We start from the raw sequence: 18,835 nt of genomic DNA, 5'->3' as shown, positions 1-18,835 counted from the left end.
TCTCAGCCGGCTCGGCTCGGGGAACGGAGCCGCCACTGACCTGGGCGGGGCGCACCGTTGTCCGCGCCGGTGCAAGCCGAGCGCTCAGCACCGCATCTCGCCGGTCCTCCGTCTGCCTCCTCCGTCCTCTCCGGCGCCGTCGATGCACAGCGGCCGCCCGGCTTCCTCGCCTGCCGGACGAGCCGCGAGCGGGGACGCTGCGCGGAAGAGCCGGGCGCCGGGAGCGGCTGGCCGGGCGGGCGGGGCAGGGCGGGGCGGGGCTGCCTTCGCTTGCCGCCGCCTTCTTGGAAGCTGCCGGCGAAGAAGAGCTGCTCTCCGCGCCGCAGGCAGACCGAGCCGCCGCCTCCTCCTCCGCCTCCCTCCGCCTCCGCCATAGCAACCCGCAGGAAAGCCGCCCACCCCCCGCGAGGCCAGACGCGGGTGGCTGAAGCGGCGCCCTCCGCCCCGGCGCCCTCCTTCCGGTCACCTGCGCTTGGCGCGCCAGCGGGGAAGGGGAAGCGGCGCCGGGCTCCTCGCGCGCCCAGCCGCCTTCGCCGCCGGCCGAGGGCGTGGGAAGCCGGAGGGCGCGGAGGCCCGGAGGGGGCGCAGGTGTGGCGCGCCTCCCCCCCTCCTCGGGCAGCACCTGCCGCGGCTCCTCCGCGCCGACAAGCCTTCCCGCCGCCCCCCCGCCCCAAAGTTGCCAGAACTCACAAGTTCGGCGAAGGGGCGGCCGCCGCCAACTCCGGGACGCGCGCTCGGGACTCTGGAGCAGGAGCGCGGCGGAGGGAGCGAAAGATCTGTCCGCTTTAGGCCCGCTTCTCCCTCCGCAGCGGAGGAGCTGCCGACGGCAGGAGAAAGTCGCCCTGTTTGCTCCAAAGCGGCGGGAGGGGCTGTTGTAGGCCAAGGAGCTCGTGGGCGGCGAGGCGACGGAGGGCCGGGACCAGCCGGCTTGGGGGCCCGCGGGGGTCCCTTGTGGCCCCTCAACCTTATGCCACCGGTAGCCTCCTACAGAGAGGGCCTCCTCAGGGTGCCGTCGGCCAGACAATGCCGGGGAGAGCCTTCTCTGTGGGGGCACCCGCCCTCTGGAACGAGTTGCCCCCAGAGATACGGCGGATCCCTGACCTTCGCGCTTTCCGAACTGCCCTAAAGACGTTTTTGTTTCATCAAGCCGGGCTGGCCTGACCTACTCTTTTTAAAAATAGTTGTTTTAAAAAATTAAGGGTTTTAATATAGGGTTTTTAACTATGGGCCAAATTGATTTAATTGGATTTTAATATTGTTTTAAATTTTGCATCTGTGTATTTTATTTGCTGGCTGTTCACCGCCCCGAGTCCCTCGGGAGACGGGGCAGTATATAAATATAATTAACTAACTAACTAATCTTGCATCAGGGCCAAAGGATGCGATGGCTTCCGCCTGAAGACAATGCGACACCCCTGCAGCCCGCCTTGCTTTGCCCCCGTCAACTAGGCCATCGGCGGAGCAGGAGGGCAAAGCCGCCCTTCTGGCGGGGCAAAGCGGGAGGGTTTTTCTCTCAGCTGCTGCCTTTTCCCTGGGGAAAGACGGGCCCTATCCTGACAGTTTCCGCAGGGACCAGGATCAGAGACTTCCAGCTCCTTTTAAAGACTGGAGGGGAGAGAGAAAAGGCAAAATTTCAGGCAGTGTTTCTGGCTGATGTCTGTTTTTTTTTTTAAAAAAAAAAGATAGGTCTTTACTGTCAATATAAGTCCTTTGCATAATCTCTTAATTGAGATGGTAAATCATTGGCTGTAACACTTCCGTTTCATGGACAGACTCAGAGCTGATGGGATCTGAACGGAGGATTTATCGCCCTGCAAAAACTGAAGTGAGCAAAAGATGGCACTGAAGAGACAGAGAATGGGCGGCATATTTTTGTGGCTCTCTAGTGGCCACCTGGACTTTTTCAGACAGCCTTTTTGGTAGCTTTCTCCTGCTCTCCTGGCAGGAGCTGTGCCAAAAGAGGGAATAGAATGAGGCAGGAAAGGCTGCTCAAGCTCCCTCCTCCTGGAAATCCAGTTGATACTCCTGAGCCAATCCCAGCAACACAACTTGGAAGTTTGTGTGTGTGTGTGTGAGAGAGAGAGAGAGAGAGGGAGCTCTGCTAGCTCTGGCTTCCTTTCTCTCTTTCTCCCATGGATGTCCACAGGGTATTGTCAGAACAGCCAAGATAGCATTAGCACTTTGACATATATACCGCTTCACAGTGATTTAAAGCCCTATCTAAGTGGTTTACAGAGTCCGCCTATTGCCCTCATTTTAACAACCTTAGAAGGATGGAAGGTTGAGTCAGTCTTGAGCCGGTGAGGATCGAACTGTCGGCAATGAGCTGAATTAGCCTGCAATACTGCATTCTAACCACTGCAGCACCACTGCTCCAGGAAAAGTTTATTTATTTATTTATTGGTTCAATTTATATGCCGCCCTTCTCCGGAGACTCAGGGCGGCTTACAATGCATTAAGCAATAGCCTTCATACTTTTGTATATACCTACTTAGTAGGGCTTTCGCCCCCCACCCCCAAGCAGTGTTCTTTTTTATACAAAGTCAGCTTATTGCCCCCACAATCCGGGTCCTCATTTTACCTACCTCAAAAGGATGGAAGGCTGAGTCCACCTTGAGCCTGGTGAGATTCGAACTTGCAGTAATTGCAGGCAGCTGGTGCTACTTAACAGCACTTTACAGCACTTTAATCTGCTGCGCCACCAAGGCTCTTTACAGTTGGTGGCCATAATAGTGTGGCTCAAATAAAAAACAGGCCAGTGGCAGCATTGTGACTGGTATCTGGAGCTTTCAGACCATCCCAGGGGGAGGGAAGAGACCCCCATTCTGGCATTCCACTAGATCAGTGGCTCCCAACCTTTTAGGCACCAGGGATCGGGTCCATGGAGAGAGTTTCTGGCATGCCACAGTCCATGGATCGGGTTGGGGACCCTTGCGCTAGATGCCAGCAAAGACCAAAAAGCCTTCACACCTCACTCTTTGCTGCCCCCTAGCAATGAGCTTGCATGTTGCAGCTTCCCTAGGGAAGGCCTAAGAGGTGGGGGCTTGGGGTCTTTTGAGGTGGGCCGATCTATGTTTTGAATGGGAAGAGAGAGGTGGGGGGGGGAAAGGGATGCTTTGGGTGACAGCAAAGGGAGGAAAAACCCTCTGGGGCTCATGCTTGCCATTTCTGCAGGGAGGAAACCGGCCAAATGACCCTTTTTTAAAAAAAATTTGATTTATATGCCGCCCTTCTCCGGAGACTCAGGGCGGCTTACAGTGCGTTAAGCAATAGCCTTCATCCTTTTGTATATTTATACAAAGTCATCTTATTGCCCCCACAATCTGGGTCCTCAATTTACCTACCTTAGAAAGGATGGAAGGCTGAGTCGACCTTGAGCCTGGCGAGATTCGAACCTGCAGTAATTGCAGGCAGCTGTGTTAATAACAGGGTGCATTTGACCACTGTACTATCAAGGCTCTGACCCTTCTTCTCCCCCAGGTCAAAAGTGTGAAGGGAGGGTCACGAATGGGAGATTCACACTCCGCCCCTTTTATATGTATCATAATCAAGATAGTATCAAAAAGAGATGCCAGCTTGACTCCTTTACATCAACCCATGGACATGCCTGCCCCATGCCCCACTTCTCTCAATAGGCAATTTTTGAGTACCACTGAGGTGCTCTCACCATTGGGGATCCCAGTCAGAGGGATTTGCTCAGGAGCCAGAATGATGCGCTTCTGTCCTGCTTGGATGTAGCCTGAGCCAAAGAGATGCATTTGAATCAAAGGGATCTTTTCTAATGTAGCATTTCCTCCCCACAGGACATAGTCCACATAACAAACTACTGAATTATTCATCATCTATAGAGGAAATTAATTTCTAGGAAAGGAGGCATCATTTATATATATATATTTTAAAACAAAACAACAAACCCATCATGGCATTTTGCTTTCATTTGGCTTCAGGATAAAAGAGTCCAAACTAAGGCACACATTTCAAACCCCAAGCCAAAAATTCTCAGGTGGACTTACAGTTTGTTTTTAGTTACCTGGGCAGAAAAATACGTCTTAGCTGGAAAGCAGAAAACCTCATCACACTGGTAGTACTTTATTCCAGACATAACTCTCTTTCCATACTGTTTCCCACTTTTAACAGTTAACTAAATTTTGATTTATCATTTTGCAACTGACTAACCCAAGATCCGTCCCCCCCAGAGGGTGTTATTGTGAGGAATGGCTGGAAGGGTAAATGCAGAGGAAGCAGACTGAAAAACTAGGAAGGAGGCGCCTGGGGCTGGAAGGTGCTTTGCCCAGAATCTAGGGAGCCCCATGGACAGAGATGCTGGCCACATACTTCCTTTTTTTCCTTTTGGAGGGAAAACAAGCATTTTCAGGATGTGTGGAGAGTGCAAGTCAACAACTGGTGCTAAGAGGAGAGAGACCTGCTGTAAACCTTGGGAGGAGGGCTTGCTCCCCCCACTTAATTATTCCTGCATGAATTGAACCATCTCCTGCTAGAGGAGAATTATGTGTTTTGGGAAGAGGGAGGGGTTGAAAGATAGCTCTGCCTTCACACAATACTGAAGTGCGCGCACGCACACTGGTTGACAAGCAAGGGTTCGTGATTAGGAAGGGCCTGTTGTCAGAAAAGGCTTCTACACGTGGTGGCTGGGGAATTTGGGTAGTGAAATCCAGAGACTGAACTGCCCTCTGTCAGAAATGGTGTAGGGTCTCCTGCTTGGGTAAAAGGTTGGACTAGATGACCTACAAGGTCCCTTCCAACTCTGTTAATCTGTCAATCAGAATAAAGTTGAAAGTTTTGACCAAATCCTTGCTCAAGCAAGAGATCAATAAGTGTTGTACCTTATGATTCTTGACGAATGTATCTTTTCTTTTATGTACACCGAGAGCGTATGCACCAAGACAAATTCCTTGTGTGTCCAATCACACTTGGCCAATAAAGAATTCTAATTCTAATTCTTATTCTGTTCTGTTCTGTTCTGTTCTGTTCTGTTCTGTTCTATAGCATTTCAGAGAAGTGACCATACAGTCTCTTCTTAAAAATCTCCAGTAATGGAAGACCCATACCTTCTGAAGGGAACCTGTTCCACTGGTTTTATTGTTCTCACTTTTGCTTATCTCCTTGATCAGTTTCTATCTATTGTTTCTTGTCTTGCCTTCTGTTGCTATGCAAGACACTTGGCAGTTTTTCATTCTGTCCTGGGAACTTGTTGCACTTTCCCCCAAAGCCTTTGAGCTGATCTGTAAGCAGAGGCCAAAAGACAATGTGAATTGGGTTGCAACCTTCCACTTGGTGAGCTCTCCAAAAAAAACTGCCTCTTCAAAACTCCACATTGACTCCCTGGCTCAGCAGGGTCCTTTATTGATCTACTTGTTTGTTAGGCTTTAAATTGCCAAATAACCTCAGCTGGATAATAAAAATATATGATACAAAGTACAGTGCCTCAAAATCAAGACAGAAAACAGGATGGTCATCAAGATGCAATCAGAAGCAATAAGAGTATCAATAAATACAGCACATAAAAACTCAATAAAGCAGGTAATAAAATAGCAAGAAGCTGAAAAAGCACTCTGAATGTTTTGCCTTTCTTTCCTTTTTTTAAAGAACACTCTGTGGGATAAAAAGGGGTTCAGCTAAAGCCCAAAGGACCAAAATGTTGTTTCCCAAAGGAGCCTCTTCTGAGGTTCTGCAAACTCAAGACCAAACTGTTTTGCAGCCAGAAGGAGCCCTTTTCCTGCAATGGTCCAGCCTGCCTCGCTGGGAGAGTGGGGGGGTATTCCGGCCTTGGGAAGATCATTGGCTGGGGAGACACAGAGGTAATGTATCTTCTGAAATAGCAGAATGAAATCTAGAAGCGTGACTGTGCAGCACTTCACCAAGAAACAGAAATCAAATGCAAAGAGAAAAGGGATTCCTGACTTGGTAAAAATAGTTGGGAATATTTTGGATTCGTAGCTGATCGCAAAACTGAACATGAGTCAGCGTCGCCTTGCAGGCCAATCTCATTTTGGAGAATGTGAATAAAAGTACAGTTTTCATAGCCCATGAAACAAAAGCTCCCCTTTGCACTGCTTTGATCAGGCTCCACGGAGTCTCCTGTCCAGTTCTGAGCATGAAATTTTATGGAAGATTCCGAGAACGGAAGCAGGCGACGAACAAGGGGCAGTGAGGATTTCTGGCGACAAAAACTGCCTTGTGAGAAGAGAATTGTAGTGGGATATGAGTTTCTGTCCTCGACTTACGGCCATAATTGAGCCCAAAATTTCCAAAAAGTTAAGTGAGACATTTGTTAAGTGAGTTTTGCCCCATTTTGCAACCTTTCTTGCCACAGTTGCTAAGTGAATCACTGCAGTTGATAAGGTGTTACGTGAATCTGGCTACCCCACTACTAAAGGTGATCACATGACCTTGTATGAACCAATTGCCAAGCATCTGAATTTTGTTCACACGGTTATGGGGATGCTGCAAAGGCAATAAGTGTGAAAAATGGTCATAAGTCACTTTTTTCAGTGCTGTTGTAACTTTGAACGGTCACTAAATGCACGGTTGTAAGTCAAGGACCAGTTGTACTTGTTTTCAAAGACTCAGATAGACACCATGCAGCTCAATATCTGTTATCTCATGTTCCAGGGTGCGAAATTCAGAATTACAAGCTATTAATTGCAGAATTCCTAACTTTGGTAGGAAACCAGGATGAACATCCTAAAACTAAGAGCACTTCAATAATGGCACCCATTACCAAGAGAAGGGGGAGGGGTCTCCACCGGCTAAAGATCAAAGCCACCTGTCGGATGCTTTGATGAAGATTTCTGCACTAAGCAGGATGTTAGACTTGATGGCCCAAATAGATCCTATCAACTGTATGAACCTCTGTTTCTATTTTGGAATGCACTCATGCATGAGACACGGTGGCGCAGTGGTTAGAGTGCAGTACTGCAGGCTACTTCTGCTGACTGCCGGCTGACAATTTGGCAGTTCAAATTTCACCAGGCTCAAGGTTGACTCAACCTTCCATCCTTCCGAGGTGGGTAAAATGAGGACCCAAATTGTTGGGGAGCAATGTGCTGTCTCTGTAAACCGCTTAGTGAGAGCTGTAAAGCACTGTAAAGCGGTATATAAGTCTAAGTTCTATTGCTATTCAGTATTCCAATATTTGAGGGGCTGCCACGGAGAGGAGGGGGTCAACCTATTTTCCAAGGCACCCAAAGGCCAGACAAGGAATAATGGATGGAAACTGATCAAGGAGAAATTCAACCCGGAAATAAAGAGGAATTTTCTGACAGAGCAATCAACCAATGGAACAGAAGTTGCCTTCGGAAGTTGTAGGAGCTTCATCACTGGAGGCTTTCAAGAAGAGACTGGACTGCCCTCTGCCAGAAATGGTCTAGGACCGTGATGGTGAACCTATGGCATGTGAGACATTGCCCTAGCTCAGCTCCAGCATGCATGCGTGCATCGGCTAGCTGATTTTTGGCTGGCCCCGCCCATGGTGCCCCTCCCCTCCCAGGAGTCTCCATGTGGCCTGTTTTGGATGCCAGGTAAGTACAGGGCCCATGCGGAGGCTCTGGGAGGGAGTTTTCAGCCTCCGGGGGGTGGGGGAGGCTGTTTTTGCCCTCCCCAGGCACCAGGAAAGATTCTGGAACCTGGGGAGGGCAAAAAACGGACCTTCTGGGCCCACCGGAAGTCAGGAAATGGACCATTTCCAGCATCTGGAGTGCTTCTGTGGGGCGGGGAAGGCCATTTTTGCCCTCCCCAGGCTTCAGGAAATATTCTGGAGCCTTGGGAGGGCGAAAAACGGGCCTACTTGAAGTCTGAAAATGGGCCGTTTCTGGCCTCTGAGGCTTCACGGAGACCTGCTAGGCCCAAAATGGGGTGCGGGAGGTGTCATGCACGCATGTGCAGGGAAGTGCGGGGGGGCGCATGCGCGGGGGACAGGGCACCAGGGGGAGCATTGAATTATGGGTGTGGGCACACACACACGACCCCCCCCCGCACTCCCAGATTTTGGCATCCGACGACAAAAAGATTAGCCATCACTGGTGTAGGGTTTCCTGCTTGGGTGGGGGGTTGGGCTAGATGACCTACCAGCTCCCTTCCAACTCTCATTCTATTCTAATCTCCATAGACGTCTACGAGAGTTTGAATTGTTTGCAGTCCCTGAGGCTGCTTTCTTTTTGCCCTTCCCCTCCAGCAGCCTTGACAAACAAGATAGAGAGGGGGAAGGGGGCATGAAGGAGCCTATCCATTTTAATGGCTGGAGCTGGTTTAGGAAAACATGCCATAAAGTAAATGTGTTTGTTTAAAGAAGACTTTGATTCATGTCTGATCCTTAATAGAAGGCCTCGGTGGATGAAATATGCCTTGTAGGATCAATTCAGCCAGGAGCAAGCGGGTTGATTATTCCGGGTGTTTCAAATAAATGGATGATCTTGCTCCTTGGATGCATTTTGCAGATAACACTTGAGGTCCGTTCACACAACCAACTGGGACTTTTGCTAAAGGGGAGTCAAATCCTTCAGAGCAGAGTGATGCTTAGCTGGGCTTTAGAAGGAGATAGAGGTCACACCCAGTGATGGGTTTCAAATTTTTTTACTACCGGTTCTGTGCGTGTGGCTTGGTGGGCATGGCTTGGTGGACATGGCAAGGGAAGGATACTGTAAAATCTCCATTCCCACCCCACTCCAGAAGGATACTATAAAATCTCCATTCCCTCCCCAGTCCAGGAAAAAGTTACTGCAAAATCCTCATTTCCTCCCGATCAGCTGGGACTTGGGAGGCAGAGAATAGATGGGGGTGGGGCCGGTCAGAATTTTTACTACCGGTTCTCCGAACTACTCAAAATTTCTGCTACCGGTTCTCCAGAACTGGTCAGAACCTGCTGAAACCCATCTCTGGTCACACCTAGCCAGTGTCCATCATGCCCCCATCCCTGGCGGCCAAATTCAGGACTTCCGATGCCTCAGTCCCAGCCAGTCCTGTGACCAATGCCCCCCCTCCTTTTGGGACAGGGAAGCGACTTGTGAGTGTATTGATGAACAGGGAGTTGCTTTCTGTGTACATTAGGGGCAGGCATTGTGTTGGGGGATAACAGAGTGTGTCTGCATGTTGTTTTGTGGAGTTCTCAGCCCAGTGGTGAAATCCATTTTCTTTTTACTACCAGTTCTGTGGGCGTGGCTTGGTGGGCGTGGTGTGACTTGGTGGGTGTGGCTTGGTGGGTATGGCAGGGGAAGGATACTGCAAAATCCCCATTCCCTCCCCACTCTGGGGCCAGCCAGAGGTGGTATTTGCTGGTTCTCAGAACTGCTCAAAATTTCTGCTACCGGTTCTCCAGAACCTGTCAGAACCTGCTGGATTTCACCCCTGGCTCAGCCCACACCTCATCTTGTTTCTGCAAAGCTCATGGAAGCGGATGGTTCTCCAACAAGGGAATTAAAGAGGGCTGAGCATGCCTATTCAATCACTACAGTCCTAGAGTTGGAAGAAGCTATTTAGAGAGGACCACGCCTAGCTTCCGGCTTAGTGCAGAAATCCAGACTAAAGCCTCTTCATCAGCTGGCTGCCTACTGCCCGGTGTCCACACAAGAAGGAGCCCATCGTATCTCTGGGTCACAAGTTCCTCGGCTAAACTGCTGTTTTTCAATATTCATTCAGAATCTGCCTTTCAGTAATTTAAATTCATTATTTCATGTCCTGTTCTCTCAAACGAGAGAAGACAAGTCTTGATCTTCTTCTTTGCCACTTCCTCTCAGGTAAAACCCTCAAGCCACAATCCTAAAGAGAAATGTCCTGATAGTTAGAACAATGAATTAGTGGAACAACTTGCCTCCAGAAGTTGTAAATGCTCCAACACTGGACGTTTTTAAGAAGATGTTGAACAACCATTTGTCTGAAGTGGTGTAGGGTTTGCTGCCTAAGCAGGGGGTTGGACTAGAAGACCTCCAAGATCCCTTCCAACTCTGTGATTCTATTCTATTCTGTCCTCTCTTCTGAATGCTAAACATTCAATACCCAGTTCTCTGAGCCTTTCCTCGTAAACTGAGTTTCCACTTCCTAGATTGTTTTCGTTTCCCTTCTCTGCACGTGCCACCATTTCTTAGAATCCTCTTCAAAATAGGATGCCCAGCTTGTGCATTGCTTGACAAAAGCACAGTGACATGGATGCATCGCATCGCATAATTCTCTTCTTAATGCAATGCGAAATTGCATTTGCCTTTTGGGCAATTGTATTACTTTGCTGAGTCATATTGGGTTTGTAATTAGCTACTTTTTCACAAACTTTGGTGGAAGCTAGATATCCCTCTTGCTATACTTGCTATGTTTATGCTTTGTTTCTTGGTGAAGAAATTTTGCATCTTTCTACCTTAAATTTTATTTTGTTACATTGAGTGTGTTTCTTTAACATACCAAGATGATTTTGGATTCTACATTCTAGAGGCGGCCCAATTTTGTGTCATCCAACAATTTGGTAAGCACACGCTCCAGTCTTAGAATCCTAGAGTTGGACGAAATCTTGGAGGTCTTCTGGTCCACCACAAGCAGGAATCTTCTGACCAATGTCAAGAAAGAAAGAAACAAGAAATAGGGTTAACCCATTATTAATTGTTGAAGGGTACTTTGACTAGAAATGGAGCATTCACCTGATATCCACTTTTATGAAGTACTGTTGATGAGGAGAGAAAGTATTAGAAGACGACTCAGGTTGGGTCCCCTTGACTCCTTGGGATATAAGAGGAAGAGAAGGGGAAATGCAGCAGAGTCCATCTCAGTAAAGCACAGTTGTTGTCTTCTTGTGGAGTCATTTTCCTGATCTGGTCTACCTTGTAGAGCTGACATCAATTCTAGCAAGTCTCCTGCAAGCAGCTGATACACTAATTATTTTCTCATTATTTTATTCTGAATATATCTGATGAAAAGTTTTTTTTTTTTTTGTTATTATTAGCATTCTTTCCTAACCTCGCCTTATTCTGAGCTTCATCAGCTTTACAATTACAGGTTACTTGTTTTTATTCTTTCTTTGTGATCTTTCCATTTTCTATAATATTGCTTCTTTCTGTTGGCGTCTTCTGCTGTGCATCCTTTCCCCCCCCTCACTGGAATTTCTTACAATTATGCTTTTTATATCTTGTTCCTAAGAAGCCCTTACCCATATTGAGCTCTATTTCCCATTAGCTAATCATGCAAAGGAGTCCTACTTAACTCCACTGTCAAGCACCAGAGAAATCAGGAGATTCAGGCAGTTCAAATCAGGGGTGGGTTCTACTTACCTTTACTACTGGTTCGCAATGGGGCTGCATGTTCATGCCCACTTCGCGCTTGCGCTTCTGCGCAGAAGCTTCCTGATGACGTCGGGGTTGGTGGGCGGAGCCTCCCACCGGTTTTACTACCAGTTCTATAGAACCGGGCTGAACCGGGGGCAACCCACCACTGGTTCAAATTAGTATAAAGATTTATTGCAAGCTTAAGCTCTCCAGAAGAATCTGACCAACTGGCCATTAAGGGAAATGAGCGGGAGATAAGAGACATATTCAAGGTGGGCTAAACTTGGATCTCTTGTGGATGCACAGGGACTCCAGACTTATGAGACATTTGACCCTCTCTCGGGCTCAGCCTGCTCAACTCCTACATCCACTTTCTTTAATTCTAGGATAACATTGCTTTCCCTTAAGACCAAGAACTTCAACCAACCAGCCAGCTATTTTGGAATATTTAAAACGACTTCTAGGTTTCTCCATGACTTTTGGTAATCATGCGTACTCCATTCCTGAAACTGCTTATCTGTTCATTCATTCATTCATTTATTTATTTATTTTTATTTTATTTATTAGTTAGACTTCTATACCTCTTCAAAGTGCTTTACAGCCCTCTCTAAGCGGTTTACAAAGTTAGCATATAGCATATTGCATATTAACATATTGCATTAGCATATTGCCCCCAACAATCTGGGTCCTCATTTTACCCACCTCGGAAGGATGGAAGGCTGAGTCAACCTTGAGCCTGGTGTGATTTGATCTGCTGAACTAGCAGTCAGCTGAAGTAGCTACAGTACTGCACTCTAACCACTGTGCCACCTCGGCTCTTTTTTCATCTTTGGAACTATGGTTTACCACAGGAGTATCAAACTCAAGGCCTATGGGCGGCATCTGGCCCACGGGGTGCTTAGATCTGGCCCATGGGGCCACCCTGGAAACAGCGAAGGACCGGCCTGAAGGGTCTCTGCCAGCGAAAACGGAACTTGGGAGGGTCACGTGACCCTCCTGGGCTCTGTTTTCGCTGGCAGAGAGCTTCAGGACATTGAGCTGGCCACACCCACACCCACCATATCTACTCGGCTCACCGAGGTCAAACACATCCCTGATGTGGACCTCAATGAAATTGAGTTTGATACTCCTGGTTTACCAAATCAACATTTGTAACAACCAACCAAATATCTGTTGATCCACAAAGTTGGAAGGAATAGGCTTAGAACTTAAAGCCTGGTAGGCATACATAATCGCTGTGATATTGCAGTGGGCAATCTTCTTCATAAGGCTTCATTCATTCAAGTTCCCTCAGCTGTTCCTCATAAGGTTGACCTCAGGAACTCAACATCTTGTCCTCACTCCTGAAGTTGTGTGTTGGTCAATACAGCCAATACTGGAAGTCTCTTATTTTCTTCCCCTGAAGGCTCAGAACCAGGGGTGAAATGCTCCCGGTTCGGACCGGCTCGGGCGAGTAGGTAGCGATGGCGGCGGGCAGTTTGGAGAACCGGTAGCAAAAATCCCTGCCCCCGCCCCCCATGCCTAGCTGAGCCGCACGATCATCAAAGGCTTTCTTTCTTTTAAATGCCTCTGACGATCCAAGCTCTGACGATCCCAGCTGAGTTGCCTGCTGATCAGGCAATTCAGCTGGGATCGTCAGAGCCTTTTGAAAGCATTTTTTAACATGGTTTTACATGTAAAAAATGGTTTTAAAAGTTAAAAAAAATTGGCCAAGCCCACCCAGTCACATTACCCCCACCCCCACCAAGCCACGCCCACAGAACCGGTAGTAACAACTTTTAGATTTCACCCCTGCTCAGAACCTCAGTTCCAGTAGTGCAGACTATATTCCACTGTCATGCCCCAGCATATAATTTTTATATGCTGTTGTTCAGTGGTGGGATTCAAATAATTTAACAACTGGTTCTCTGCCCTAATAATTTCTTCCAACAACTGGTCACCAAACTGCTCAGAAAGTTAACAGTCGGTTCTCCCGAAGTGGTGCGAACTGGCTGAATCCCACCACTGCTGTTGTTGCTCTCTAGCCCCATCTAGTGGCTGGAGGGACAAATATACCCTAACATGATCTTTATATACTGTTGTTGCTCTCTAGCCCCATCTAGTGGCTGGAAGGACAAATATACCCTAACAGGATCTTTATATACTATTGTTGCTCTCTAGCACCATCTAGTGGCTGGAGTGACAAATATCAAGTATATTGTTTGAAGCTAACCCAACCCATTTACCTATCAGCCCGCACTCTCAAAACAAGTGCACGCTGAGAAGCCAGACTCCCTTTCCTTTAGCATTTGGAAAAGGCAGAAGCACAAAGAAGAATCCATCTTAATCTGTGACGCATGGTCATCCAAGGACAAACTCGCATCCCACACACAGAGCTTCCCTGGTGAGATTTAAATTGCTTGTATTTATTAATTGTTATGTTCAGCAGTAACTCAATACTGCCTATCTTGTATTTGGTTCTCATTGTATGGATCCCTATTTCCCCCCGTTTCACCATATACTGTTCTTTCAATAAAGCATTCAGATCTACACACACGGCCTGTTTTATTGGAGGATAGGTGGGTTTAGCTGCATGTCAGGCTGCACACAGGCTGTGTAGTGAGGACAGAACATCTACAGCTCTTGCATTTGATGGTCACTCTTGTCTCCTGAGTGGGTTCTCTTCTTTGATTCTTCTTCTTATGGAGAACTGCTTCCTCTTCAGCTCTTCCTGATTGATCTGTTCAACCTCTATACTGAAGCAACTCCCAAACCAGGGGTGAAATCTAGCAGGTTCTGACAGGTTCTGGAGAACCAGTAGCAGAAATTTTGAGCAGTTCGAAGAACCGGCAAATACCACCTCTGGCTGGCTCCGGAGTGGGGTGGGAATGGAGATTTTGCAATATCCTTCCCCCAGGGGGGGAGGGAATGGGAATTTTGCAATATCCTTCCCCAAAGAGTGGGGAGGGAATGGGGATTTTGGAGTATCCTTCCCTGCCACGCCCACCAAACCAGACCATGCCCACCAAGCCACACCACACCCACCAAGCCACGCCCACAGAACCAGTAGTAAAAAAATTTGGATTTCACCACTGCCCCAAACCAACATTGCAGCCTAGCCACCGTCTGCTTATGAAGGGCAGCTATCAGATTCCCTTACTGGAAGGGCAGCCAGGCAGAAACGGCCTGGAGATGCAGCCTCTTTGGTCTTCTGCAAAGCAAGGGATCTTGCCTTTTGCGGCAGGAGCAGGAGATAATTATTGGCCCCCAAGGAGTGGGAAAAATAAAGCTGCCTACAAAAATCTCTGCAAATTCTCTCATTAAATGTTAATGGCAACTGCAGGTGGGAACATGGGCAATTAGCATGCGGTACAGTATGCAACCTATTAATAATCTATTACATGGTGATTATATTAATTATTTTTCTGCTATGTTGAGATGCAGTTGGATCTCCAAGCTTCTGAAAAGCAGGAACTCTTCGGGTAGCTCACAAAACGAGATTGGAACAATGCATTAGATTTTATCTATCCAAAATCTAACAAAAATGAAAACGTCCACAGAAGAAAGACAGGAAAAGAAAAGCCAACTTATTATTTCTTTTTCTTAGTCGAGATCTAACTAAAACCAGAATAAAATTGTACAAAGTCTGTTAAAACAACACTGTTCATTTGTTGATTGGATTGATGTGGCTACCCAATTAACACACAATTCTGGGTAGTTAAACAGTAAAACTATCACATTGACAGTTTAAAGCCATTTTGAAACACCATGTGCAATGGAGCAAAAAATTGACAAAACCAACTATCTTCCCAGTAAATGGGCTCAACATAGTGCCAAGTTTGTTAGAAATCTGACAAGATCGGGCCCATCCAAAACTCTACCAGCGTGACATTTGCTGTCCCCATTGCTGATCCTCCTTCCCCCTCCACCTGTGCCTCCATATTCAGTCACCCCAGTTCCTCCAGGATAACAGTTTTCTAACAGTTTTAATGTATCTTGAGGGTTTCTTGGACAGTGTTGGGCAAAACCTCTTTTAGGACTGGGACTCTTATGGCTGCTTACTCGAGGGCTGGGAGTGGGATGGAGCAAAAGTCCTGGGGACACAAGAGAATCCAGAGGAGTGGCAAGGGAAGGTTGGAGGTGCAAGTCAGGATTCAACTTAATTTCCCTGAGGACTGACATAGCGATAGCGATAGCACTTCGACTTATATACTGCTCCACAGTGCCTTACAGCCCTCTCTAAGCGGTTTTACAGAGTCAGCCTATTGTCCTCCAACAATCTGGGTCAGTGGTGGGATTCAAATTTTTTTACTACTGGCTATGTGGGCGTGGCTTGGTGGGCATGGCTTGGCTTGGTGGGCGTGGCTTGGCTTGGCTTGGTGGGTGTGGCAGGGGAAGGATACTGTAAAATCTCAATTTCCACCCCACTCCAGGGGAAGAATACTGTAAAATCTCTATTCCCACCCCACCCCATTAACCTGCTTTCCAGCTCCGTGTGCAGGGCAACAAAAGAAGGCCCAGCCGATCAGCTGGGACTCAGGAGGCAGCGAATAGATGGGGGCGGGGCCAGTCAGAGGTGGTATTTGCTGGTTCTCCGAACTACTCAAAATTTCCACTACCGGTTCTCCAGAACTGGTCAGAACCAGCTGAATACCACCTCTGATCTGGGTCCTCATTTTACCCACCTCAGAAGGATGGAAGGCTGAGTCAGCCTTGAGCTGGTGAGAATTGAATTGCACTCAGCTGGCAGTTGGCAGAAGTAGCCTGCAGTACTGCATTCTAACCACTGGGCCACCACAGCTCAAGATAGATAAGCAGGAACTGTCTGCTTTCTGCCACGAATGGTCTGTGGTTTGTTCATGGGGACAAGCCACAGTGCATTGGTTGCATAATATTCAACTCAACTCATTCCAGTTTCTTTTTTTCATTATTATTATTATTAATAGTTTCTTGCTTTAAAATAATACAGAGAAACAGAAAAAGCCCACATTTCTAATACATTTCTGTAACAAAGATATTCTATTTTTAAATTACTGCATTTTGTGCAAAGGAATCCCAGATGTCATTATATTAACTAATTCCAGGTTCTTGAGAAATTACAGGTCAAAGCATCTTGGCTTAGCAAGAAGTATGAGCCAGGCTAGGAACAAAGTCCATGTTGTGTTGCTATTAGTTTGCATTGCATGGAGGAATCAGTTTTCTTTCTTTCTTAGATTACAGATTACAGATTAACACAGTTGGAAGGGACCTTGTAGGTCACTTTTCTAGATCCATCACACTGGGGCCCCACCTGATTTCTAATTACTTGTTACATCAAACAAAGGTCCATGTGAACTGCAATTCAATCTTCTCTGGCATAAAACAGCCGGTTGCTCCTGGGAATCTCACACAGGTAGTATCATTGAAGACAACCGTTCCTTGTTTCTCCTTTCCTTTCAAGGGGGGTTTCATTTTAGCTTGGAGATCAAGATCTCCTCTGCAACATTTTGTTAGACACGAAAAAGGTATCAAATGGGACTTCCTGCCAGCTCTTTGATAATGGGAAAAGTCATTTCAGGTAGAATATCCGCTGATGCAATTCTTCAAAATGTTCAGGATCTGGAGATGCAGAATAGATTTGTAATAGGAAGAATGGGCGTTTGTAAAAAACAAGAACTAAGGAGAAATTTCCTGAACTTCAACTCCCATCTAAACCATATGAAGACTAAAGACTAAAACATATGAAGAACAGCTGCAGATTTTGGGTCAGGCTAGTTAAAGAAAAGAAGAATTAGGGGGGACATGATAGCAGTCTTCCAGTATTTGAGGGGCTGCCAGAAAGAAGAGGGGGTCAAATTATTCTCCAAAGCACCAAAAAGGCAAGACAAGAACCAATGGATGGAAACTAATCAAAGAGAGAAGCAACCTGGAATTAAGGAGCAACTTCCTAACAGTGAGGACAATTAACCAGTGGAACAGCTGGCCTCCAGAAATCGTGGGCACTCCATCACTGGAGGTTTTTAAGAAGAGAATAGACAGTCACTTATCTGAAATGGTATAGGATCTCCTGCTTGAACAGGGGGCTGGACTAGAAGACCTCCAAGGTCCCTTCCAAGTCTGTTATTCTTACTATGTTTCCTCTGCAAAGGCCCATTTTTGCCTTCATCTTTGCTGCTTTAGTCTTGCCTCCACAGCAGTCGGAGCCAGACGATCGATTCCTAATTTGCTTCCTGTTGACTTCCCCATCTCCACCTCTGCTGGGTTTGCATTTGCTTCCATAAGGGAAGCCCAATTGAGCAGCCCGCAGAAGGGCAAAGGCAGAAGCAGAACAAAAGTCCTCTCAACACGCAACCGTCTGTCCCTGGCTGCACTCTGGGATTCCTTTCGTCTCCAGCATAATCCCATTAAAATCAATGGGGCGCCCTGGGTTTAAATAATGATGGAGACACACTTCAGAGAAAATCTTTTCTCAAGGACGGTGTCATATTTGCAAGGGAAGAAAGAGAGCTTGGGTGCAATTATTTTTCCTTTTCCCTTGGCAGCCGCGGGATGGGCTTAAGGGAGGGGTTTTCTGGAGTGAGCCTGGAAGAACCTTCTAGTTAGCAAAATGGATACCGCAAAAGAGTTTTGCCCATAATCCAGGGGAGACCTTCAGAGGGGAACCAGAGGCACACACAATATGGATTCACAACCACATTCTCCAACACTTGGGTACTGGGTGAACTATAAGCTAGCTGAGCAAATGAGTTTGGATATACTATCCCCTCCCTATCTACCATGAAATCAGGGGGAAAACAAAAGGCTCAACTGCTGAAGGCCGGACAAGGAATAATGGATGGAAACCAAGGAGAGATTCAACCTAGAAATAAGGAGGAATTTTCTGACAGAACAATTCTAGGTGTGGAAAATGGCCATAAGTCATATGGAAATCTGGATCATTGCTATCAAATTCCTTGATCTGAGCTATTCCTTGATCTGAGAAAAAAAGATGATTAGGGGGCTGGAAGTTAAAACACATGAATTGGGCCTGGCTAGTCTAGTGAAGAGAAGGACCAGGGGAGACAGGATAGCAGTCTTCCAATATTTGAGGGGCTGCCACAGAGAGGAGGAAGGGGGTCAAGCTGTTTTTCATAGCACCCGAAGGCCAGACAAGGAATAACGGATGGAAACTGAACAAGGAGAGATTCAACCTAGAAATAAGGAGAAATTTTCTGACAGTGGGAACAATCAAGCAATGGATCAGAAGTTGACTTTGGAAGTTGTGGGAGCTTCATCACTGGAGGCTTTCAAGAAGAGACTGGACTGCCATCTGTCAGAAATGGTGTAGGGTGTCCTGATTGGGTGGGGGCCTGGACTAGATGACCTCCAAGGTCCCTTCCAACTCTGTTAATCTGTAATCTAAATGACTGAATGACTTTAGAATAGAATAGAGCTGGAAGGGACCTTGGAGGTCTTCTAGTCCAGCCCCCTGTTCAAGCAGGAGAACCTATACCATTTCAGACAGGTGACTGTCTAATCTCTTCTTAAAAACCTCCAGTCATGGAGCGCCCACGATTTCTGGAGGCAAGCTGTTCCACAGGTTAATTGTCCTCACTGTTAGGAAGTTTCTCCTTAAT

The 18,835-nt window shown here is 47.1% G+C and overlaps 1 protein-coding gene across 1 annotated transcript in view; it reads right to left on the bottom strand.

Moving 5' to 3' along the window:
* CHST8 (carbohydrate sulfotransferase 8) overlaps positions 1–256 on the bottom strand; it is a 310,109-nt gene extending 309,853 nt beyond the window's left edge. Inside the window, exon 1 of the mRNA XM_034425556.3 lies at positions 41–256. The gene's annotated coding sequence lies outside the window, so the exon portion shown is untranslated. The remainder of the gene's footprint in view (positions 1–40) is intronic.
* Between the last annotated feature and the right edge of the window lie 18,579 nt (positions 257–18,835).

Source organism: Pantherophis guttatus, chromosome 11 (assembly GCF_059756535.1).
Source record: "Pantherophis guttatus breed Tessera chromosome 11, ASM5975653v1, whole genome shotgun sequence".
In the NCBI taxonomy this organism is placed as follows: domain Eukaryota; kingdom Metazoa; phylum Chordata; class Lepidosauria; order Squamata; family Colubridae; genus Pantherophis; species Pantherophis guttatus.
Note: the sequence above shows the minus strand (reverse complement) of the source record. Positions and strands in the feature narration are given on the sequence as shown.